The following is a 26,804-nucleotide window of genomic DNA, read 5'->3' on the forward strand; positions in this document are numbered from 1 at the left end:
CACCAACCACAGTCGCACTTTGTTCAGCCTCAACCGCGTGCCCTCTGCGGTCACACTTCGGGTGGAGCTGCAGGTCGTTACATCCTCCTCCACCTGAAGTTGTTGTCGTCCTCGACAACATACCATCCTGGTAGCCATCCACCAAGATCAGTAACAACTGTCTCATCTATGATGTAAACTCCTCCACATACTGCAAACATCTCTGCAACATATGTAGAACCACTGTCTCCATCATGTCTTGTCCCAACAACCATCTGTCACCAAGATCACCATACCAAGATATACACCCCCTCGGTATGTCATACATCAGAAATCATCTCAATCCATGACCATTGACCACCCTGTCACAATCTCCACATGCTGCTCCCCATCGTGGAAGGTTGTACCTCCATCTCAAGCTACATGCTTCCTACAACATCTCATGTCGACCTCATGATGTATCGGCCTCATGTGAATTGCTGCCATGATACTCCAAGAAATGCCAACACATATTTGCACACTTCGTGACCCCATGTCTGAACTAGTTGGGTAGCTAATCCAACCGTCACGCTCAAACCATGAGAGTGAACATCCTCATGCCATCATCAATTGTTTCTTAGAACACCCTATCACATCCTTAACTCGATCAAGAATCCATCTCCATACAAGTGTAAGCCATGCTCAGGTCCATGAAGTAGTCTCCATCTCATCTGCAACATGCTGTCCATGATGTCTGGTACTAATGTGCTGTATGAAATCAGTCACATCTACCCCAACATCCTCATCCATATGTGTACCTCCTCAATATGAAGAGACCATCTCATCAATCTCCGACTCTCGATGTGCCACATCCAGGTCCATGAAGAAACCTCCATCATATCTGCAATGTGCCATCCCTCAAGCCTGCCATAGAAAAATGTATATACCTATCTCATATATCCATGTGTTGCCTATGATCATAGATCAATCAACTCTCATGTGTCAAAAGTGGTTGAGTCTCGGCTCAACCCATGCCCAAGTGTTGCCACCAAGGCATCATCATTGTTGTAACTCCATCACTTCAAAGTGTCTCATATCGATCCTCCACATCAAGTCATTCTTTCAATCCATTCCCATACATGTACTTGAAAGTATGCACCCCATCCCGCATCAAAGTCTCTGACCGCAGCTCCTCAATGCATCAGATCCTCTAAGTCCACCATATATGAAGTCCCTAAAAGTCACAACCTCATGTCATCATGAGCTCCATTAGTCATCTCCAACCAACACTCTAGCAAGCATACAAGTCTCGGCCCAAAGGTCTCTGCAAGATGCCTCAGCTCTCCATGTAGTAGGAATGCTCCATAGTCTGCTCACAACTCCCTCCAAGTTCATGGCCTTTTTGTACATAACTACACAACCTCTCCATCGGCTCATAAGTAATAAGTCTCCATGTCACACTAGCAAATCCACCTGCACAACATCCCCGTCTTAGCACTCCTCATTGGATGTCCATAAGTGACACCTCTACAAGTGCTCATGCACAATGTCCTTGCATAAGGCTGCCATGCTCCATGTCTCCAACCTGGTGTCCATGACTAAGTTGCCCATGTAGTCCAACCAAGTAGACCCATCACATCGATCGGTCATCCTCATCCAAGTCTGCAATATTTGGTCTAGTGAACTCAGTCACCCAACCATATCATCATCCTCACGAGTCCCTTCCATCATAGCTCCCCCACTAAAGGTTCCACCAAGACTTGCTCTTGGTCTCGGCCATGAGAAGTACACTCAAGCATCATCATACCTCAAGTGTGTGCCCCCTTCAATATGTCCATGAGTCATGCCGGGCACTTAGCTAAGCTTCCATATGGCTAAAGCAAGGCCCATTCCTTCATAATGATCATCATGTTCCTCCCTTGTCACGGGCCTTTGTACCTTCTACCATAAGGTCACAAACAACCCCAACAAGTCCTGCAATGGTCAACAATCCTTGCTTCTCCATATAAGGTCCCATCATAAACATCCATGGTAAGATGCTCCCCTACATCAGCAAACTGATTTTTCTCTTCCCTACATACGGCCCATCTACCAAATGCTCAAGTGAAACACAAGTATCAATACTTACTTCATCATCATGAGGCCCCTCCATATGAATATCCTCATTCATCCATGTCTGAAAACTGCACAATCCTGGTCCAACTTGATCAATCTCAAGTTCATCCTCCATCGTTGTCACATCTGCAACATCTTCAATCATCACGGCATCCTCTACCTTGTCAGCGCAATCTGCAACTTCACCTTGCCCCATTGTCCAACCAAGTTGAAGAAGTTCGTCTTCAACATTCTTTTCCAAGACTTCATGTTTTTCTTGAATCCGAGGATTCTCTTCTTTGACCCGCTTCAACCTATATAAGGTAAGTAAGAGATTCCCTTCGCATTCTTCCAAACCTTCCATGTCTTGTCATTCATCTTGGCCCAAGCACTAAGCTTCTCCTCTCCTAAACTTGTTTCACAATTCACCTGAATCACCCTGATATTCCACTTGTCACCTGCAAAACTTGAGCTCCCTACCAAGTCTTCGTTCTTTGTAGAATCAGCTCCTTGATTCAGTTCATTAAGTTTCCTACAAAACTTGGACCAACTTTGATACTAACTGTCACGCCCCTACACCTGTGGTGGTCTTTCAACCGTTTATAGCGAGGTGCGGCAATACCAATCGCTTTCTTTTCACCAATACTTACGATTGTAAACTACGCCTAACATTCCACTTATCCTACTTAGTTTGTGTTTCGCAACCAATTATTATTAATGTGTTCCTTTATACAAGTGAAAACCCATAACATTCACATAAACAACATTATACAAGAGAAATGCACAACAATATAAAGGGAGGGGAAACTCCCTACAATATGAGTATGCCCGAATCAATATATTATCCAGTCTTTTACAACAGTTACAAAGATTTACAAGTATACTTGGAAACCCTAAGTTTCATACTTAGCCAAATTTCCAATCTTTGGCAAACTCGGTTGCCCAGCTCGTCAGTGCCACCGCACGGTTGCCGCACGACTCACCAACCCTTCGCTCACCTCGTCGCACAATCGTGTTGTTTGCCTAACTTGGGCGTGCTTCCATGTCGCCACACACGGGCGCCTCTACCCAAGACACACCTCTCTTCACAATCTCAACACTTCACCAAGTCACCGTGCACACTTACACGACAAGCGAGCGCTCACCCAAGTCACCCAAGAACCCGTGCCAAGTCGTCGCACAAACGAGGCATCCTACTTTTCACCGTCGGGCACTTTTGCACAAATCGGGCGCCACACACCTGTGCACGCCTTAACCAACCGTCGGGTGCCGCACACCCGTGCACGCCCTCACCCAACCACTGGGCGCTCTTGCCCATGCCTTCACCCAATACCACGTTGTCATCCTGCAGCCCTACCCAATAATGGGTACATCTCCAAGTTCTGCGCCTCTACCTTGTTGAACCCACGCACTAGACTACACCTTCTCCTTGAGCGAAGATGTTGAGCGAATGTTGATGTCCAAATGAGAGCCAACGCTCTTTCATATATACACATGGTAGGGCGAGTTCTAGGCTGCCCAGCCGACTCACCCAAAGCCCTCATATGCGCATATCTCATGGCCACTTTAACACGAGAGGAAAATGTGGCTGGTGTTTAACATTATCACTTTAAAGTTTAAACTAGTATAGTCAGTTAGATAGAGTATTTTCCATGTCACAGCCACTTAGCCACTTTGACATTAGGGTTTAAACTTTAAACGTCACCACTTTAGACCTCGCTTGAGAGTTTGGTCACCTCCGATGGTATCAAAATGGCGTCAACAACTGTTGAAATCTCAGAATCCATTATGAAGAAGACTGTGAATGAGGATGAAAGGCTTCTGGGTATGGAGTTCGCACATTTGTCGTGCCTTCCCATGCCGATGAAGGAGCCACAGAACTCGATGTTCTCCAAATCATAGCAAATGTCCGCAATGGCGTCCAACTCTCGCCCACACAAATCATTGCCCATATTGCCATGACTAACCCCGACGCCGCCATTACTCTTGATCAGATACTCAGAGTGTTGGCAAGCCATTCGGTTTTGAGCTGCTCTGTCACCATGAATGAGAATGGGAAGGACGAGAGATTCTATGGTCTCACTTCTCTGTGTAAATATCTTGTCAAGAACGAGGAGGGAGTATCTCTGGCTCCATTGGTGTTGATAAATCAAGATAAGGTGCTGATGGAGTCCTTGTATTATCTCAAGGACGTTGTGCTTGAAGACTGCCAGCCATTCACGAGAGTCCATGGAATGAATGCGTTCGAGTACGTGGCCATCGACCAAAATTCAATGCGCTTTTAAATAGGGCTATGTCCGAGACTTCTACCATGTTGATGAACAAGATTCTGGATACTTATGAGGTTTTATTAGGTCAAACCCAAAACAATATGGGTTTGAACAAAAACCTATTGCAATATTCAATCTTTGCAGAAGGGATAATAAAAAGTGTTTGAGCTTATGGGAAATTATGTTTTCACAGATATTGCTGCCAATTTAGTTGTAAACTAAGGGACCAAGATTTGCATAAATATTTTTGGTGGGTAATAATCTCTAGTAACAATTCATTGTTTTAGTATATTTATTTACATTTTGTTCCTATCAATATTTTATACAAATACTTGCTTCGTGGGTAGTTTATATGAGTATGATTAATTTTAGATTGTTTTTCTATGAAGCTTAACAATAAAAAATCTAGTTTAAGAGAGATTCTTTCGGCATAAATCACATGATGTTTCATTTGTCAACGCATTTCAAACCAACTAGTGTGGTTCATTGTGAGGACAAGTTCAATGAACAGATCTCGCTTGTGCATATTAAATAGATAGCAGAACATTCTAGACCAGTTAACGGTTATAATGACAATGGTTAGATTCTAAGGAGAAATAGCTAGTAATAAAAAATCTAAAAATGATGGCATAAATATTGTAATTGGATCAAAAAATTATGTTGTGCCAAACTAATCTCAGGCACTTATCTGCATGTTATCGACATGGCATCATATATGCATGTTATCTACATGGTATCATATTGTGAAAAGAGTTCAATAATACCTTTATGGTCCCATCAAATGTTTGAAAAATAATTTTTCATAATATTTAATAATAAATATTTGTTTTTGAAAATCAAAATTTATAAAAAAATTAGTGAAAAGTAAACTAATAAAAATCAACACATTGATAATTAGAATCTTGACTTAGACTAATAATAATAATTAATGTTCATTAAAATGATTATTATTCATAATAAGTGTAAATACATTTAGGAAATCTAAAATGTCTTGATTTCATTTTAAATATAAAGTTTTTAATATTTCAAAAATAACTCACTAAAAATAACATTTATAACTCATCAACTTGTAAAAAAGATTAACATTTATAACTAATCAGCATACATGTAGTAATTTAATTGATTCCCTTGGTTATTATGTCCAATAAAAAGTTAACATTGCTGACTTTTAATATTTTACTTGATATTTAAGAAATTATCTTGGTTTCATTTTAAATATAAAATTTTATATTTGAAAAATAACTCAATCTAAAATGAAAATTAAAATTTATAACTAACCAACCTATAGGTTGTAATTGAATTGATTCAATTGGTTTTTGTGTGTAATAAAAAATAATACTAATAAATTTTAATATTGAAAAAATATATATTTTTTTTGAACGAAAAGAACCATACCTATGTACTAGAATCTGCTATTTCCTGAACTAAAAGAGCCATATCCATATTAAATATAATATGGATATATATTAAAATTAATAATATGAAAAATATGGTTGAATTGAATGGTCTTAACGTAGTTCGAACAGTTGCCACCAAGAATTAGTTACAGAAGGACTTGTAGCGCTCGTGATACCGAAATGTCTTTAAAAAAAACAAAATTCTGGATGCCTTGTCACGGTGTCCTGTATTATACTAAAGCTCTGCAAAATGTTGGTAGGAGGGTGAACTCTAATTAGTTTTAAATGCAAGATGCTCTTTCGTGCGAAAATGAAGATATGAAATGGGTGTGCACATAAAAGCTAAGGATGATTATGTAGTGAATTTTAATGATAAATGAAAGAAAATGAAATGATATTTTTAATGTTTATGCTATTAAAAATAGGTTATGAGATTATTATTTTTTTGTTTTTAGTTTTTTTTTAATTTAATTTTTTATTATTATTTAAATTGATGATGAGCTGGTTTAATTTTCTAATAATTATTTGGTAAAATAGTCAATGCTAAGAAACCTGTGTTAACATATTCCCATAACTTTCTCTAATGTGTTTGAATGCATCATATTCTACAATGAAATGTTCTTTCCATTCCAATGTGAGAGACTGTACTTTCCAAGCTTCGTTAGGTACTTCCCAAGCTTCTTTAGGCCCTTTCTACCAACATGTTTCACACTGAAGTTGAGGCCAATTGGTTCTTAATTGAGCAATAAGAACCCTTTCCCTCCATTGAATGTTAGCTCCAATGGACTCTTTTTGTTATAGATCACACTTAGGGTTGAATTCCTCAATGTAGTACTTCTTCTTTCTACCTAATTCCTTTCGTGTATGAAACTTCTCCATAACAAAATTCTTTAACTAGTTATTTGTAAGACATGCATTGAAAATAATCTCTGTTAAAAATGTATCCATATTTATACAAGGTCTATCTAAACTTGTAATATGCCAGCATTCCAATATAGTTTTAATAATCTGCAATCAACTGTATAACTTATCCATTGATTATCTGTTTAACACAATGGCACCACAATTACCGAAACTGTCTTATAATTAACTAGCCTCTCTTACATCTCTTTACCAATATATAAAACTTCAATATTTCTTTTATAGGTCAGAGTGAACGTGACCATCGATCGTGGAGTGCCGGATGTTAAGAGACATAACTTTCCGTAGGACTATCGCTTGACGACAATGTATTGCGAAGTTCGAACAATATGGTCTCTTAGTCCTGAGAGCAAATCTAATCTGTGCAAATGGCCTATAAAGCCTTGCTACGCTACCAGCTCCAGTGGTCGCTCGAGGTAGCACAGGATCTTGTCCATAACAATATTCTTTAGCTCCTAGTTATTTACAAAGCATGCATTGAAAATAATGTCTATTAAAAATGTATCCATACTTATACAAGTTTTATCTAAACTTGTAACATGCAAACAGTCAAATGTAATTTTAATAATCTGCAATCAACTATATAACGTATCCCTTGATTATCTGTTTAACACAATGTCACCACAATTATCAAATCTGTCTTATGATTAACAAGCCCCCGCCCCCTTGAAATGGTGTTACCCAGGCTTTGTCGCCATCGTTAACTTTGGAGGAAGCCACCCACCTCCAGCTGGCCACCCAGCTCCTGATTGCAGATTCTCATTACTTATTTACGTGCCTGTTTCGGCCCACTTCTCATCAGAATTGCTTATTGTCGGAAAAGTTTGGCAGCCCTCATCCCGATTGAAGATTCTCATCGCTTACTTACCTGCCTTTTTGGGCCCACTTAATTTAAATATAGTACGCACGTCTGCAATCTGTCATTGTCTCCGGGCCGTCCGGCTGCTGGGGAGGTCGAGACATGGAATTCAATTAAACTTACTGAGCTACACCGCCCCGCGGTTCCTAGCCTGTTAACGCATCGTAAATTTGCGTGAAGGAAAAATATCATCCTGTGGGCATCCACTCGCAGTGGTCTTAAGTCAACTAACTTTTAGTTGTGGGAAATTTTTAATTAAAATTTTAAAAACGATTGCGGAAAAGTCATATTCAAAGTTAACATTATAAATTTAATATAAATATTTTCATGGTTGTTGATAATTATTTTAGAAGTTTTATTTTATATTTTTAAAATCTATTTAAAAATTAATATTATATTTCATATCAACATTTTATAAAATTTGATTTTTTTTTTTCTAAATTTCTTAAATGTTATTGTGTGACTTATTGTCATGTATTTAAACTTGGAGTTGATTTTTTTTTAAACGAAAATGAAATATAATGTTGATTTTTTTAAAACAAAAACGAATTATTTTGTATATAAAATAATGTTGATGGTAACCAAAAACAAAAATAATATATTTTTTAGTTAATAGTTATTTTTAATTAAAAAAATTATTACAATTTAGATGATGTAGTAAAAATATTTTATTCTTACTCTCAACCATAAATAAAAAAAATTCAACATTAAGATGAAATAATATAAATTTATATTAAATTTAAAAAAGATAAAAGCGATTAAAAATAAAAATAAAATATTATTGTGTGAAGAGGTACACTCTCATATTCAAATTGAAGAGTATACCTTATAAATAAAAACAAAATAGTTTTAAATAAAAGAAATGTCCACTTGTAATATCCCCTTAATGTAAAAAGAAAATTATTAAACCAAACAAACTATTACTATTTTTAAATTATGACGATGATAATGATGATGATGATGATGGTTAACGTCCACTTAGACCAAACTTTGGTGTATCCCACCTAAAGAAACAAATTATTTAGTTTGGTTTAAGATTTTTTTCCTATGCTCAAAAAACTTGGAGAGAAGCTTCGCGAGTATTGCGACAAAGATTATGAAATTCAGCTGCGTTAAGTAAGTCATTCACGTATGACCATTTCACAGGGGTGAAGAAGTGGGATTGAAACTAGTGAAATGTGGAGAATGAATCACATAGCATCAATCATCACTTCCGAGGCTTGCACCCGGTAACCAGGACTTCCCAGGAGGTCACCCATCCCAGAACTCCTCTGGCTCAAGCGCGCTTAACTGTGGAGTTTTTCCCCACAATCAAGCCCACTTAGCTTGCTACCCCATTTGCAAAACCTTAGCAAGTATTGTGCCTCATGAACCATTCAAGTAGAGATCCCTTGACTCTTTTTGAATTTAAGTATGGGGGTTTACGCAGTGCATTATATTAGATATCATTTTGGGATTCAACTGCGTTAAGTAAGTCATTCACGTATGACCATTTCCATGAGAGGTAGTCGTAACTGACTAATTTCTCATGATTTTTGAATAGTTCACTTAGCACTCATTGCATCGGGTGATGCTCACAGGGGTGAAGAATTGGGATTGAAACTAGTGAAATGTGGAGAACGAATCACATAGCATCAATCATCACTTCTGGGGCTTGCACCCGGTAACCAAGACTTCCCAGGAGGTCACCCATCCCAGAACTCCTCTGGCTCAAGCGCGCTTAACTGTGGAGTTTTTCCCCACAGTCAAGCCCACTTAGCTTGCTACCCCATTTGCAAAACCTTAGCAAGTATTATGCCTCATGAACCATTCAAGTAGAGATCCCTTGACTCTTTTTGAATTTAAGTATAGGGGTTTACGCAGTGCATTATATTAGATATCATTTTGGGATTCAACTGCGTTAAGTAAGTCATTCACGTATGACCATTTCCATGAGAGGTAGTCGTAACTGACTAATTTCTCATGATTTTTGAATAGTTCACTTAGCACTCATTGCATCGGGTGATGCTCACAGGGGTGAAGAAGTGGGATTGAAACTAGTGAAATGTGGAGAACGAATCACATAGCATCAATCATCACTTCCGGGGCTTGCACCCGGTAACCAGGACTTCCCAGGAGGTCACCGATCCCAGAACTCCTCTGGCTCAAGCGCGCTTAACTGTGGAGTTTTTCCCCACAATCAAGCCCACTTAGCTTGCTACCCCATTTGCAAAACCTTAGCAAGTATTGTGCCTCATGAACCATTCAAGTAGAGATCCCTTGACTCTTTTTGAATTTAAGTATGGGGGTTTCTTACCAGTCCATACCTCTTGTGGAGTCTTATCCTCCAATGTCGATGAAGGTGATGCGCGCTTGAGCCAGAGGAGTTCTGGGATGGGTGACCTCCTGGGAAGTCCTGGTTACCGGGTGCAAGCCCCGGAAGTGATGATTGATGCTATGTGATTCGTTCTCCACATTTCACTAGTTTCAATCCCACTTCTTCACCCCTGTGAGCATCACCCGATGCAATGAGTGCTAAGTGAACTATTCAAAAATCATGAGAAATTAGTCAGTTACGACTACCTCTCATGGAAATGGTCATACGTGAATGACTTACTTAACGCAGTTGAATCCCAAAATGATATCTAATATAATGCACTGTGTAAACCCCCATACTTAAAAAGATTATGAAACTGAGATCTAATGTGGTTTACGCGGGGCACTCTAAGAGGAATTGGTTTTCATCCTCGATGTTCCTATTCTCACAAAGATGGAAAATCCTTTCCATCCATGGTGTTTTAGGAACTTCCCAACGACCTGTTTCGCCATGGAACTCATCAGAGTTTGTTCTAATCTTCACTATATTAATTTTCTTCTTTGAGCTAGTTAAAACAGAGAGATACTTTTGATCTTCTAGGGTGGGGTTGATGACCTTCTTATAATAACTTAATTTTCTTTTAGCTGCTAAATCTTTCTCACACCACATTTTTTCTTTGAACTTAGAAGTAACAATATTTTTAATGTTATTAATGTTTTGCAATCCATCATTCTCGTTGATCTCCCAATGGTTTAACGAGGCCCTTGTGTCTTTATACCACCCCCGCTTGAGCCTTAGGTGGTTTTGGTTGGAATTTAAAGCTAGTTTAGGAGGTCTATGATCTACTATGTTATTGAGTTTGTGCTTGTACAATAGAAGCCCAATCATAGCTAGGCTCTCGATAGGGGAAAGACCTACTTCTATAACGAGAATAGGATAGGGTGTATTGCTTTTAATTTTCAGGTTATACGTTATAAAACGCTTCTGAACCTTTATCCATGATTCTCTAAAGATGCTGCAACCCCAGACCTCACATCCATAAAAGATAACACAAGTGACTAAAGTTTCAAAGATGAACTTCTTTTTATCCCACATTACGAGGTTTGTCGTATTACAATTATTTCAAGACCAAAATAAGCTTTCCACCCCCCATTAATCCTTTTCTCAATGCTATAGTTCCAATTGAGCTTGTGATGAATATCAATATTCCTAGGTACTTGTAAGAATACACTTCCTCCGAGTTATTATTGTCATACATAAAATTAGCGTAAGTGTCCTTCTTAGATTTGATGATCATAACTTTTGTTTTGTCAGTGTTAACAGTCCTACCCATGGTAGAGCATAAATCCTTAAGAAGCCTGAGTTGCTTATCAAGATCAGATGGGCACCTTGCGAGAAGAACAATATCGTAAGCATAGAAAAGAAGGACGATGACTATCTCAGCTAAGATCGTGCTAGAACATCCTGCTTCCTCTAAATAACCTTCAAGCTTGTTGATGTAACTGCCAAATAGGGTAGGGGAGAGGGGGAAGAAGGATGATGACTATCCCAACTAAGTATTCTTGAATTTAGTTATGGAAAGATGAATTTTGCAGTAATTAGTAAAAATTGTTTCTTTTTGGTTAATTACTTAAGAGAGATAGTTATTTGTCCCAAAACTAAATCTTGGAGTATTTTTATGCAAGGGATCAAGGGGATAGCGGTATCTGAGATGAATAAGAGGTCAAAGGTGAACGAATTGTGCTGAGGTCAGACAGTGACTACTACGTCTGGAAAAACAAGGTCCCTAAGGAGAGAAGAGTTTTCCTTGTAACTAGGGATAGCATGGGGCGATATTTGTTGGAGCAAGTAAATTTCATAGTAGGGAGGAAAAACAAAATAAAGGTTTAATTGTAGGCCATATTCTGTAAGCAGCATGTTCAGATAAGTGAAAATATTCTTGTGAATAAGCATAGAAATTATTTAGATAAATAAGTCTATAATCTCAGTTTATAGAATGATTTAATCACTTCAAACACATTAATTTAAGAGAAGCATCAATAGGTTATTATTATACTTAAGAGATAGATTTCTTCTTCATGTATTCCATGAATAAGGGGTTACTAATAGAACGAACAACAGAAAGCAAAATGGAAACATCTCTATATTCAAAATGGAATTGCAGTGCAAATATAAAGAAAAGATAGCGAATACTAAATACAGTTCTATGAAAGAATAGTTGTTAATGGATATGAGATGAGTAGCAAGTATAGTTAATTATCAGACATAGCTATGTAACTTAAATTAATAAATTAGCTGAAAAGAATCCCAATAACCATCACTCTATAGGATATTAAATCCAAAGGTCTCACGTAAAATAATTACTGTAAAAAAGAAAAGCTTCAATACAAGGAATAAAGAACCAATATTGGATATAACTATTCGTCTGCATAAGTAAACCCTATGCGTCCACATAAGTAAACCCATAAAAATAAGATTCCTTTAATAATTCTTCTCCTATATATATATATATATACGAATTTTTAGTCGTAAAACCCTAGTTGACTATACATTTTATTACGTTCTGGAAATTATATAGCACCAAGTCCCATATAAGGTTTAGAAGGGAAAGTATAACATTAAGAGCATAAATGGTATGAAATAATGGAAACATCTAAAGGATCCAAGCGGACTGCAACTTGCAGCAAAAAAACAAAATCAATAACTAGACTATGTGTAGAACGATAATATTCACATTTTCCATATATCAAACTAAGAAATTTTCAAACTGTGAGGGCTCGAAGATTTCAGATTTACGATTCAAATAAGTATTAAAAACCTTACTAAAACCCTATAATATTAAACTATCAAACCCTTCATATGTTCACAATGTCCCAACATAGAGAAAGACTATAACAGTGAGCCGAAACCATATATTTATTAAAGTTCAAAAAAAATTGTGCCTTTTACAGAGTGGTGGCCACAGAAAAACGCCCAAATTTTCAATATATGGGTCGAAGATGTAAAGAATTTCATAGCTAAAAAAAGCCTAAATAGTATGGTCATAGTTCGAGATAGCCAAGAAGCCTACATGAATTCAATATCTAAAATTTTAGAAATGAGACTTTTCCATAGAAAGAGAACAAAAAGGAGTTAAATACCTGGTGCAAGGTAGGTGCAGCCCCTTGGTAAGTTGAAGCCAGTGAGAGGGTTTCTCCACAATGTTGCATAAAAACCTCTGCACTTGTAAAACCTTCCACCAAGACAGTTGGAGAGACAACGTTAGAGATTAGCCATAAAAAAAAAAAAAAAAAAAACTATAATAATTCTCAAGAAGGAATAAACGTGGAAAAATATTGTAAACTTACAATTGGGGAGCAGTATGAAGACCGTATCACTGAAGATTGGAATCTGAAGCACTAAAGAAATCGATGGCAGTATATCAAACAAGCTAGATCAAAGCCAAGATGTCGAAGGACAGAGAGGATATGAAAGAAGACCACGACTATGGGCGAGGTAACTAGGTGAACCAAAACCAAAATCATAAGACTCAAAATAGAGCTGAAGTTCATTGGGCTTTGGATAGAAACAATGACCAGACAAAGGAAATACAACTGGGAAATGAAGGTTTGATCCCTTCAGCACCGTTCAATCTAATGAGTAACCAAGAGTCGTCGATGGGGAAGGCAGATCCCAAGGGTGGCGCAGGATGTGGATATCATGGAGTATGTCAAACCACCACCTAGGCCAAAACATCCAGATCCATTAAATATGCATGAGCCAAATGGCGGGTTTCAAGGCTAGAGCTGAGTTTCATTTAGGTGCCAGTCCAACTTAGTACATAAGAATATAAATGTAATTCAATTGAAAACCATAAGTAAAATCAAATGCGTGTATAAACGATTTTGCCATATTCATGGATTCAATATATAGATATACATTAAAGTTTCGACTGTCATTTTCATTTAATGTTTTAATAATAGACCTTGGCATTAATTCATAATGTTAATCATAGAAATTATATTGCCAAGGATTATATAGAAATAGTGCTTCGGTGACATGGTATTTTTTTTATATATATATTAATGCTATGATTAATATATGGATGTGTTACATATGGTATCAAAGCACTCAAGTTTTCAAAACTGAGACCTCTGGAATCTACCACACAGTTCCATAACAGGAACAGGACCAACATCATTTCGCGAAGGCAATCCTAGGGTTTGGGTGCAGCTAGGTGATGATCTGCAAAATCCCAATATATATATCCATGCGACTTTACAAGAAATGAAAGGTGAAATGGCCTAACTTTGGGCAGACATAGAAATATTATTGCAGGAACATGAAAAGATTCTGAAAATCCTATCAAATAGATAGAATCATTGCCCTCTAGTTCCTAGCCCTGAGCACAGCCATACTACTAGGGGGCAAGAGTTCTGAACTGAAAATGTGGCGACGAAAGGAGGTGAAGAAAACCAAGAATAAGAATCAGGTAATGTGTCCGATCATAAGACTCAGAAGAAGCAGAAAATTGAACTCCAAGGGGAGTTTTATAAAATCAATCCTCCTCTCTTTGATGGTGAACAAGAAGAGGTGGTGGAAGCATGGTTAATTAATATGAACAACTATTTCTAGTTGTACAAGTATGATTATAATTTGAAGGCCCATGTGGTCATTTTCTAGCTTCAAGGGAAAGCCACATTGTGGTGGGAGGAAGTGAAAATAGTCTGCGGAGTCAACGAGTAAAACATAACTTGGGAGAAATTTCAGAAATATTTTAAAGAAAAATATCTAACAGGAAGATTTTATGATGAGAAAGAAAAAATATTTTATGATGTCCATTTGGGCCAAATGACCATGAACAAGTTTATAACAAATTTTACATCATTATTATGATACATCCCTTATATTCATGAAGAAAAAGAAAAAGTACAGTGGTTTATCAACAATCTTCGATGTTGTTCATGAAAGAACGACTGGAATTTGACAACCCAAAAACCATGGACGAAGCTATTCATAAATCACAGATCTGCTATCAGCAAAGCAAACAAAAGGGAGATGTGAGCAAGAGGTGGGCTAACAAAAAGGGAAGTAAATTTATTCCTAGCTACAAGAGGAGTAAGGGCACAAATAACAAGGAATTTTATAAAGGTCAAAACAACTCAAATGTGAATATGAATCAACCCATATTTAAAGTACCAGGTGAAACCAGGACAAATGAGCAAGCTCACAGAAATGAAGCAGAATTAACTAATAGCCCACCTGTATAACATTGGGGATGTGGAGGCCTGCATTATGTCAAAAATTGTCCTCGCCGCAAGGGAGTAGATCACATCTCACAAATACAAGAGGCATCTACTGTGGGAGAAGTGGCAAGGAGAATTCCTAAAATTAATACGGTCCTTGAAGATAATCAAGGAGAATTTGAGCCAACCATGGTTGAATATGAAGGTAATATTTTTGACCAAACCTGTTCTATTTTAATAGATCTCGGGGCCAGTTTAAGTTACATTAGTCCCAAGATAGTGCAACAAGATAAGTTTCAAGCTATTAAATTTAAAAATATGTGGTTAGTGCAGCTGGCCACAGGAGCAACAGGGAGAGTTTTGTCTAATGTTAGTAACTGTCCTTTAAAATTAGCTAGTCAACCTATCATAGCTAATTTGAATGTCTTACCCCTGGGGTCATACAAAATTCTTATAGGTGTGTATTGGTTGGAGAAACATTGGTCCTTCATAAATTGTAAAACAAAAACTATTAGCTACCAAGATGAGGTAGGGGAGAGACAAGAAATTCAAGGTGTTCAAAAACCTCCACAATTAAGGCTTATAAAAGCCTCCTAATTAGCCAAATGCATCAGAAAAGGGTGCCAAGTTTATGAAATACAAGTAGGGTATGTTGAATCTAAAGATAAATCTGTATCACTAGAGAATACATGTGATACAAATTTTTCTAGATGTATTACTTGAGGAAATATTGGGCCTACCCCCAAAGAGAGACATTGATTTTACCATTGAGTTAATTCGGGGAGTTGCACCATTTTCCTCAGCCCCTTACCGAATGAGCATACTGCAACTAATAGAATTAAAAATTCAACTTCAAGAGTTGCTTGATAAACAATATATCTGTCCTAATATGTCCCCTTGGGGAGCTCCAGTATTATTTGTTAAGAGGGACAGAACCCTGCGGATGTGCATGGATTACCACCAGCTAAACAAGATGACCATTAAGAGAAAATACCCCCTTCTCCGTATAGAAGAGCTATTTGACTAGGTGAAAGGTGCAACTGTATTCTCAAAGATTGATCTCTGCTCTCGATATCATCAGATCAAAATAAAGGAGGAATATATTTCAAAGACTGCATTCAAGACTTGTTATGGACATTATGAGTTCATGGTTTTACCATTTGGGCTAACTAATGCCCTGACAACCTTCATGTGTTGCATGAACAACATATTCCATCAGTTCTTAAACAAATTTGTATTAATCTTCATTGATGACATATTGATATACTCTCAGAACATAGAAGAACATAAGGAGAATCTTTGTATTGTTCATCAAGTCTTAGGAGAACACCAACTATACGCCAAGTATAGTAAATTTGATTTCTTTAAGGAGAAAATCTAGTACTTGGGACACATCATCACCAAGGATGGAATTGCAATAGATCCAGAAAAGTTAAGAACTATTATGGAACGACCGGTACCAAAGGATGTAGCTAACATAATATCATTCATGGGTATAGAGGGATACTCTCGGAGATTTGTGGAAGGTTTTTCTAGAGCGGCATATCCTATTACCTCTTTACAAAAGAAAAGAAAAACCTTCAAATGGACCCCCAACTACCAAAAGAGATTCGATCAGCTCAAACATCTACTTACCACAACACCCATTTTGAGCATTGCTGATCCCAACAAATAATATGTGGTTTGTATGGATTCTATCAAGGAGGGTGTAGGTGGCGTATTAAAGCAAAAAAGCAAAGTGGTTGCCTACGAGTCAAGAAATATTAAAAAGTATGAGAAGAAGTATTCAACATATGACTTGGAGTTGACAACATTAATTCATGCCTTAAAAATGTGGCAACATTACCTATTGAGTAAGAAATTTATGTTGATGACTGATCACCATAGCCTAATTAACTACTTCAAACAACCCACTTTAAATGCTAGACAAGCTCATTGGGTAGATTTCCTCAGTGAATTCGATTTTGAAATCAAAACATTTGAAAGGAAAAGAAAATCGATTGGCAGATGCTTTAAGTCGGAAGGTAAATTGTTTATATGAAATTTATTTTAGTGAAGTACGAACTACTTTTTTTGAGTAGATTCATGAATCAGCCTTGCAAGATCTAGCATATAAGCATTTATGGGAGTAAAAAATTTCCTAACAGCCATGAACAACCACTGGGTTATGAAATAAATGCAAAAAAATTTGATGATTTATAGGAAGAGGATATATGTCCCTAACAAGATAAATATGAAAACTTTAATTTTAGATGAATATCATAAGATTCTTATGCAGGCCACCTCGGATACTAGAAAATGATTCATGCCCTACGGAAGGAATTTTTCTGGCTTGGTATGAAGAAAGAGGTGGCAAAATATTCAGCTAGGTGTCTGGAGTACGAGCAAGTGAAAGTTGAGCACCAACAACAAGCATTATTACTTCACCCTCTGCCTATCCTAGAATGGAAATGGGAAACGATATCCATCTATTTCATTACTGGACTGCCTAAACCAATAAAGCAAAATGACTCCATCATGCTCATTTTATACCAATCCAATCAACTTATAAAGCGGTCCAAATTGCTAATATATTGATACATAACATTTTAAAATTACACGAAATCCCCAAGATGATCATTTATGGCCGAGATGTAAATACATCAGCCTTCTGGAAGGCCCTTTTTGCAGGATTGGGCACACAACTTCACTTCAGCACTGCATATCATCATCAAACAGAGGGACAGACTGAGCGAGTAAATCATGTTGTTGAAGACATGTTGTGAACCTATGTAATGCAGCAACCCACCAGGTGGGAGGACTATCTATACTTCGTAGAGTTTGCCTATAACAATGGGTACCATGCATCCTTATAGATGAGTCCCTTTGAGGTATTATATGGGTGCAAGTGCGGGACACCATTGAGTTGGAGTGGACTGGAGGATAAACTAATGTTAGTGCCAGACATGTTAGACGAAATGAAAGAAACGGTGAAAAAGGTACATGTCAATTTAAAAGTTGCTCAAGATGAGAAAAAGGACTTTGCTAATTGAAAGAGGAGCTTCCCGAATTTCATGTAGGGGATCATGTCTACATTAGAGTTCGACCCAAGAAAAGCACCTTGCAATGGAATGGGTGTGCTAAATTATCACCTGATTTTGTGGGCCTTTCCAAATCCTGGCTCGAATCAGACCGGTGGCTTACCAACTTGCCTTATCCAGTCACATTCATGTACACAATGTCTTTCATGTTTCTCTACTTAAGAAATATGTTTATGATGTTAATCATGTAATCAAATGGAAAGACATTAAGGTTATATATATATATACATATATATATATATATATATATATATATATATATATATATATATATATATATATATATATAGTATTATCTTTAAAAATGATATTAAACAAAAACAAACTGGTTAATGACTTAACACATTTTGTTGCTACGTTTAGGTTGAACCAGAAGGCAAGTTCTTAGTTGAACATCTGGTTGTACTAGATTGGAGAGGAGTAACGCTCTAGAAACGAGTTATCACCCAGGTTAAAGTGCAGTGGTAGCACTATGGTTCGGAAGAGGCCACTTGGGAAGATGAGTAGGTTATGAAAGAAAAATTTTCGGGTCTATTTGCGAAATAAGAACATCGAGACGATGTTCCATTTTAGGGGGGAAATATGTAATATCCCCGTTAATATAAATATTTCTTTATTGCAACCAAAGAAACTATTACTATTTTTAAATTATAAACTATTCGTGAATTTAGTTATGGAAATATGAATTTTGTTGTTATTAGTAAATATTATTTCTCTTTGGTTAATTAGTTAAGAGAGACAATTATTTGTACCAAAATTAAATCTTGGAGTATTTTTACTCAAGAGATCAAGAGGATAGGGGTTTCTGAGATCAGTAAGAGGATAGAGGTGAAAGAACTGTGCTGAGAGATACAGTCTGTGATAGCTACGTCTGGTTAAGACAAGATAGCTGGAAAAAGAAGGTCTCTAAGGAGAGAATAATTTTCCCTTGAACCAAGGATAGCACGGGGGGAGATTTGTTGGTGCAAGTAAATCTCACGGTACGGAGGAAAAACAAAGTGCAGGTCTAATTGTATGCCAAATTCTGGAAGAAGGATATTCAGATAAGTGAAAATCTTCTTGTGATAAGCATAGAAGTTATTTAGATAAATAAGTCTATAATCTGAGTTTACTGAATGATTTAATCACTTTAGACTAGTTAATTTAAGAGAAGCATCAGTAGGTTATTTTTTACTTAAGAGATAAATTTCTTCTTCAAGTATTCCATGAATAAGGGGTTACGAATAGAATGAATAACAGAAAGCAAAAAGGAACCATCTCTATATTCAAAATGGAATTGTAGTGCAAATATTAAGAAAAGATAGCGAATACTAAATACAGTTCAAGGAAAGAATAACTAGTAATGGATATGAGATCAATAACGAGTATAGTTAAATCTCAGAAAAAGCTATATAATGTAAATTAATAAATTAGCTGGAAAGAATCCCAATAAAGATAACTCCACATGATAGTAAATCCAAAGGTCTCAGTTAAAATAATTATCATAAAGAAGAAAAGCTTCAATACAAGGAGTAAGAACCAATACTGGTTATAGCTATTCGTTCGCATAAGTAAACCCATAGAAATAAAAATACTTTAATAATTATTCTCCTATACATAGATGAATTTTCAGTCATAAAACCTTAGTTGACTATACATTCTATTAGATTTTGCAAATTATATAGTACCAAGTCCCATATAAGATTGAGAAGGGAAGGTATAACATTAAGAGCAGAAATGTTGTGAAATTACCACAACATCTAAAGGATAGCGGACTGGAACTTGTAGCAAAAAAAACAAAATCAATAACTATAATTTGTGCAGAATGATAATATGCATGTTTTCCATATATCAAACTAAGAAATTTCCGAACTGTGAGGGCTCGAAGATTTCAGATTTACAATTCAAATAATTATTAAAAACCTTACTAAAACCCTATAATATTAAACTATTGAACCCTTCATATGTTCACAATGTCTTGACATAGAGAAAGACTGTAACATTGAGCCAAAACCATATATTTATTAATGTTAAAAAAAATATGCCTTTTACAGAGTGGCGGCCAGAGAAAAAACACCCAAATTTTCAATATATGGGTTGAAGCCATGAAGACTTTTACAACTAATAAAAACATGAATAGTATGATCATAGTTCTAGATAGCCAAGAAGCCTACACAAATTCAATATCTGAAATTTTAGAAACCCCGACTCCCTGTCCGTGAGACCTTTCCATAGAAAGAGAAAAAAAATGAGTTAAATACCCAATGCAAAGTAGGTTCGGCCCCTTGGTAAGTTGAAGCTAGTGAAAGGGTTTCTCCACAACGCCACATAAAAACCTCTGCACCTATAAAACCTTGCACCAAGACAGTTGGAGAGACAACGTTAGATCTTAGCCACAAATAAGAACTATAATAAATCTCAAGAAGGGATAAACACAGAAAAATACTATAAACTTACCATTGAGGAGCAGTATGAAGACCTTGTCATAAAAGATTAGAATCCGGAGCACTGAAGAAATCGATGGGAGTATGTCAGACAAGCCAGAGGAAAGCCAAGATGCTGAAGGACAGAGAGGATATGCAAGTAGACCACGACTACGAGCGAGGTAACCAGATGAACCAGAACCAAAATCATAAGACCTGAAATAGGGCCGAAGTTCATGAGGCTCTTGATTGACACAATGACCAGACACAGGCAATACAACTGGGAAATGAAGGTCTAATCCCTCCAACACCGTTTAATCCAACGAGTAACCAAGAGTCGTCCATGGGGAATGTGGATCTCGAGGGTGGCGTGGGACGTGGACAACATGGAGTATGTTGGATGGCCACCTAGACCGAAAAAACCAGATCCATTAAATATGCAAGAGCCAAATGGTTGGTTTCGAGGCTAGAGTTGAGTTTCATTTAGGTGTCAGTCCAACATAGTACAAGATAATATAGATGTAATTTAATTAAAAACCATAAGTAAAATCAAATGTGCATATAAATGATTTTGCAATATTCATGGTTTCAATATATAAATATACATTAAAGTTTCAACTGCCACTTTCATTTAATGTTTTAATAATAGACCTTGTCATTAATTCATAATGTTAATAATAGAAATGATATCGCCAAGAACTATATAGAAACAATAGTACGGTGACATGGTAATTATATATATATATATATATATATATATATATATATATATATATATATATATATAGATATATATATATATATATATATATATATATATATATATATATATATATATATATATATATAATGCTATGATTAATATATGGATGTGTTACACCACTATAATTAAAAACAAAAGTGAATATATCTATTTGGTCAGTTTTAATTAAAAACATTATAAAATATCAATAATATTACTCTCACTCTTAGCTTGATTTATTATTGAGATTTCAACTCAGAAAATGTGGTAAAAATATTTCACTCTCAACAATAAACAAAATATTTGAATATTAATGTGAAATAACTAATTTTATATCAACTTTAAAAAACAAAGTAATTAAAAGTGTATTTGTGTATGTATGGAAAGAAAATAATTATTATACTTTACAAAAATATTTAAACATAGGAATTAGGTGAACTATTTAAATGCACAAAGAGAAGAAATAATTAAAAATAAAAAGACAATTATTTCTGAATAAGAATAATAAAAGAGATGTTCAATTCTTAATATAAAAACAATTTATAACATTTAAAAAATATTAATGACATTTAAAATATATAATAAAAAAATAAAATATTGATTTATAAATAAAATATTTAAATAAGAAAAATGGTTATAATATTTTAACTAGTTTTACTATTATACATTTTGGTTCCTTTGGGGTATGTTTTTGGGTCATTTAAAATCTCCTTCAACAAAATGCAATTAAATCAATTAAATTTTTTATACTACATTCTAAAATAAATTACCACATAAAGAACTTAATCCCTCTTGGGAATTGATAAATCCAGGGTTGAAATCAATCTATACTAGTAAATACTAAAACTATTTTATCATGGAAAAGATATCAACTATTATCTATATTTCCTAACATATAGATATATTATTCATTATTTTAAATATGTTAATATTATACACTTAAGTTTAAGAATATAACTCTATTTAATTTTAAAAAAATAGTTTTACATCTTTTTCAGCTTTTCTCTAAAACCAAAATTGTTGTATAAAACACTAATTTGTGGGAAAATCCCTTAAGATTTGAACTTTTGACTTCTTAAAAAGAAACGCATGTTCTTAACCAATGGTCACCTTTTTATTATCTAAAAATTGTAATATACTTAATATATGTTATCAGATTAAATTTATGATTATAATATAATAAATATATATTATATAACAATAATCATATGATAACTATTATGTAATTTAATCATTAATATGTAATAATGATTAGTTATAGAACAATTATTACATGATATTTTATATTTTGTTATGATAATATTTATAATAATATATGGTAGGTATACTATAGAAATCTGTCTCAAATTTGAGAAGATTACTTAAAGTTATCATTTTGGGATTCAACTGCATTAAGTCATCAATCTCATGATTTTTGAATAGTCCACTTAGCACTCATTCCATTGGGTGATTCCCACAGTGGTGAAGAAGTGGAATTGAAACTAGTGAAATGATCACATAGCATCAATCATCACTTCTGGGGCTTTCACCCAGTAACCAGGACTTCCCGAGAGGTCACCCATCCCATATCGCCTTTGGCTCAAATGCGCTTAACTCTGGAGTTTTGCCCATAATCAAGCCCAATTAGCTTCGTACCCCATTTGCAAAACCTTAGCAAGTATTGTGCCCCATGAACCATTCAAGTAGAGTTCCCTTCACTCTTTTGAATTAAGTATTGGGGGTTTTCATAGTGCATTATATTAGATATCATTTTGGGATTGAACTATGTTAAGTCATTCACCTATGACCATTTCTGATGCGGGAGCATCCAACCCAAAAAGGAAATTATTGTAAATAATAGACATAGGGGTCATGCATTAGTTTCCTAAATTCCAAGTTACTTAGATATTCTCAAAATAAATAAATAAAAGTAGGAGAGCTTTTAGGCACAAAAGGAATGGATATGGACCATTAAGTGATAAGGAAAGCCTTTCTATTTTAGAACAGGGAAAAGACGGAATAAAGCTGAAAAGATGCTTTTGCCATATGTATGCATTGCATGTAGAGTCTTAGAGCTTTAGTTGAGTGATTTTAGGATTTTTAGATCATGCTAAGTTTAATAAATTATGGAGCCTCAAAGGCATTGAAGGAGGAGTGTGTGAGGAGTGAGCAAGGGTTCTCCTTGGGATCCTTCGGGCAGTTTGTAAAAGGGCCATAGATTTGCATATCTGGTCGTGAATGAATGTTTGTTTTACTGTAATTATGAGTATGTTGAATTCAATTCGATATGAACATGTTTGCGTTTGACAAATTCTGAGATGTGGTTTTACACATGGTTGCAGAAATCGATGTTATATAATGTTGAAATCACATGGGTGCTGATGGTTCTATTTTTCTAATGCGCAGTTGCTGTGTGTATTAATTATAGAAATCGATTCCATTTCTTTTTATGTTATTACAGGCTTGAATTCCGGTTGCATATATGCCTCTGTCTATACTTGGAGTTCTCGTGGCTTTATTAATTGATTGTAATGGATTTCCAACTTTAAAGCGGTCTTGATTCTTCAAGGGTGCATATGGTTTGATGTCGTAATTGTTCTTGCGATCTCCATTCGGTGGTTTCACCAAAGTAAAAAATCTATGACCATAAGACCCAACCTCGTGGTGATAATATATGCGGCGTAGTGCTCTGTTCATAAAGACCTGTGGCGGAAGGGAGTATAGTGTAATAACAAGACGAGTTCCAAACTGGAATCGAACCACTATAAATTGGTGTATATATATTTCGCTGAGTCCACCATCGGGGAAACAGCAAAGCTGGAATTAGAATGACCTGCGAACTACGGAACCAGCGAGGTATAAAATCTTGTCTATAATTGTATCGGGTCCGGAGGAGCGGAAGACCAAGAGCTGGAGTAAGTGCGAACAACGGAACTAGCGATATATTAAGGTTATGTAATAGCACGTCGGGTCCGTTGAGAAACGTTGCTGGAGCGAACGCCGAATGGTATATGTGTGATAAACCAAGCATAAAGAGCAGAGATAAAAATCGCTGTGTATTTCGACCTTAACTACCATAAGCGGATATATATATATATTTGAGCTTCGGTCCATGACATAAGAGCCTCCGTCCATAACTAAATCCAGCGCATGCAACCGTCAACAGTGCTATATATAACGAATTTTGTATATGGTAGCGCCGGGTTATAACTGTCGGCCATATTAAACTGAAGAAGAGAACAGCCTGGTGGGATGGCATATGCAACTACGGTTGCGTAAAAGGGTTGAAGGAGCGGGGATATATATATCCATTTCTGGTGCAATATATCTATGCCTTCGTTCATGGTAAAATCACAATTATAATCATCGATATGAATCAGGCCAAGAAGCATAATAAGGTATATTCATGGTGTTGCGTAAGTCTATCCATTGAATAATTCTTTTAAGAATTTCTTGAAAAGCACTGGTATTTTATTCCAATTGAAAAGCTTTGTTGCCTTGGAATTGGGCTGGATAGCCAGAATTTGAGTTGTGAATTAGATTTAATGCCAAGCATAAGATTTATAAACCGTTGTATTGTTATGCTGTATTCTGGTTGTGCTTTATGATTATCGCTATTCTTTTGATGAAACAAGCTTTTATATGCTTGGTGATTGGAGGATCCTGGTAGAAGTGGCCTGGGAGTGGCCTGGGCTGCATCAGGTGGTATCAGAGCGGGAATACTTTGTTGAAGAAAGTTTGTTTTTATTGAATGAGTACAGTCGAGAACTGAAGTGTGTTTCAGGATTGCAGAAATAAAGGGAGGACGAGATCACGCAAGATCTTAAAGGTAAGATGATTTTCTGATTTGAAATTTGTGAATTGAAGTTTATGGTTGCAGAAAAGTGGCAGTGAACCTGAAGAATCCAATAAGGAACTGGATAAAGAAGACAACTGAAGTGTTCTCAGGAGAGAGAAGGAGATTGCAGAAGCCTAGAGGGAGCAAAGGTGTTGCTCAGGAGAAGGTTCCAGACAAAGGACCGTGCTTACCAAAGGACTAAGTAAGGAGAGCTTGGTGAGGTAAGATTGCAGCCAGGAGGACTAGCTATTGCAGAGGCTTGTTGCAAAGGAGAATCAACAGAGGTTGAAGAAAGTTGCAGATAAGAGAAGCCTGAAAGAGCAGTAGAGGATGCTCGAAATGTTCCAGTAGAGGACCAATGATTACCAAAAGACCAGATCCGGAGGGAAGGATTGGTGAGGTAAGTGGCAGCAAGAGAGGTTGCTGTGGTAGAGGCTTCATGCAACTCATAGGTGAGGAACTCATGGCGAAGAAGATGACTACTGATATTCATAGCAGAGGTTTAGGAAAAAGCCACGGTAGAGGACATAAGAAAGAGGATGCCAAGGTAAATGGCAAGAATATAAGTCCAGAGGAAGTTGAAATGGAAGAATACATTTGTGAACCAGAACAAGGAGAATTTCTGGGAGATAGTGAAGATGAAGGCTTGAAGACTGAAACTTCAAGTAAGACCAAAGGGTCATATATTTTTAAATCTGACAATTTGTGGATGTTTGCAGGTGAAAGACAATTGGCTGATACTGTCATGAAGAAGGAAAGAGACCAGCAGAATCAAAATTATGATCTGGAAAAGCATAAGGTAGATAGGCCTTATATACAGCTGGAGAAGGTGATCATGGAGAATCAGAGAAGAAGTCTAGAGAAATGGAACAGAAATGAGATGACTGCAGGAGTTCGAGAAAGAGAGATTGCAGTAATGAAGGTACAATTGCAGGTACTGGAAGAATGGCTACAAGAGCAGAAAAATCAAAATAGAAAATGGATCTTTCCACTGAAGGGAAAGAGAGTGATTTGGTGACAGTTGCAGAGGAGGTTGAGGCAAATTGTGATTGCCTTGTTGAAAAAGGGACTTAGAGTTCTTGTTCTAGAGATGGGAATTGAAGATTCCAAATGCAGATTTGTTCGAAAAGAAGCAATGAAAGAAGAAATCAAGATTGAAAAGTCTCATGATTTAAAAACTAATGAGTTGCGCATGTTTGCAGGTACAGAACAGGAAGATAAACAAGCTTTAGAGGTTGTGCAAGAAGAGTTGAACCTGAAGGTTGGTCAAATCGATAATGAGTTAGCAAGATCTCAGAAGCAGATGGAGAAGAAGGGGTCTAATCAGGATGTTGATGCAGGAAGATAAGGACCAGCTGATGATTGGTCAAACACTAGTGGAGGTATGGAAAATCATGTGAAATTTCCAAGGTCTACTCCTAATGAAGTTGTTGAATTGTATAGGAAACTAGATCTCCAGAGAAGAGAGTTGGAGAGACAAAGGACTCATTGGATGAAGAAACAAGGGAAGAGAGTCTTTGGGAATGACAGTCATAAAGCAGAAGATGGTAAGAAGGAAGGACTAGCTAACAGTCTCATGGTGAAGGCAAATCAGCATACTGATGTGCTGATTGGGATGGAATAGCATACTGAGATACTGGCAGAGGGAAGTAAGGCACTAATGCCTTGTGATTTTTGTTTTAACATGTGTTTTGTGAATGCAGGAATTGTCTCCGGTGCTGAGAAACATTTGACTCAGCAGAA

General features: G+C 36.3%; 1 pseudogene; it reads left to right on the forward strand.

The window, feature by feature from the left end:
* Positions 1–3,804: 3,804 nt before the first annotated feature.
* LOC149218669 (caffeic acid 3-O-methyltransferase 1 pseudogene) lies at positions 3,805–26,409 on the forward strand (annotated as a pseudogene).
* The last annotated feature ends 395 nt before the right edge of the window (positions 26,410–26,804 follow it).

This window comes from Pinus tabuliformis, chromosome Q (assembly GCF_031772625.1).
Source record: "Pinus tabuliformis cultivar Carrire ecotype Pingquan chromosome Q, CPIR1, whole genome shotgun sequence".
NCBI lineage: Eukaryota > Viridiplantae > Streptophyta > Pinopsida > Pinales > Pinaceae > Pinus > Pinus tabuliformis.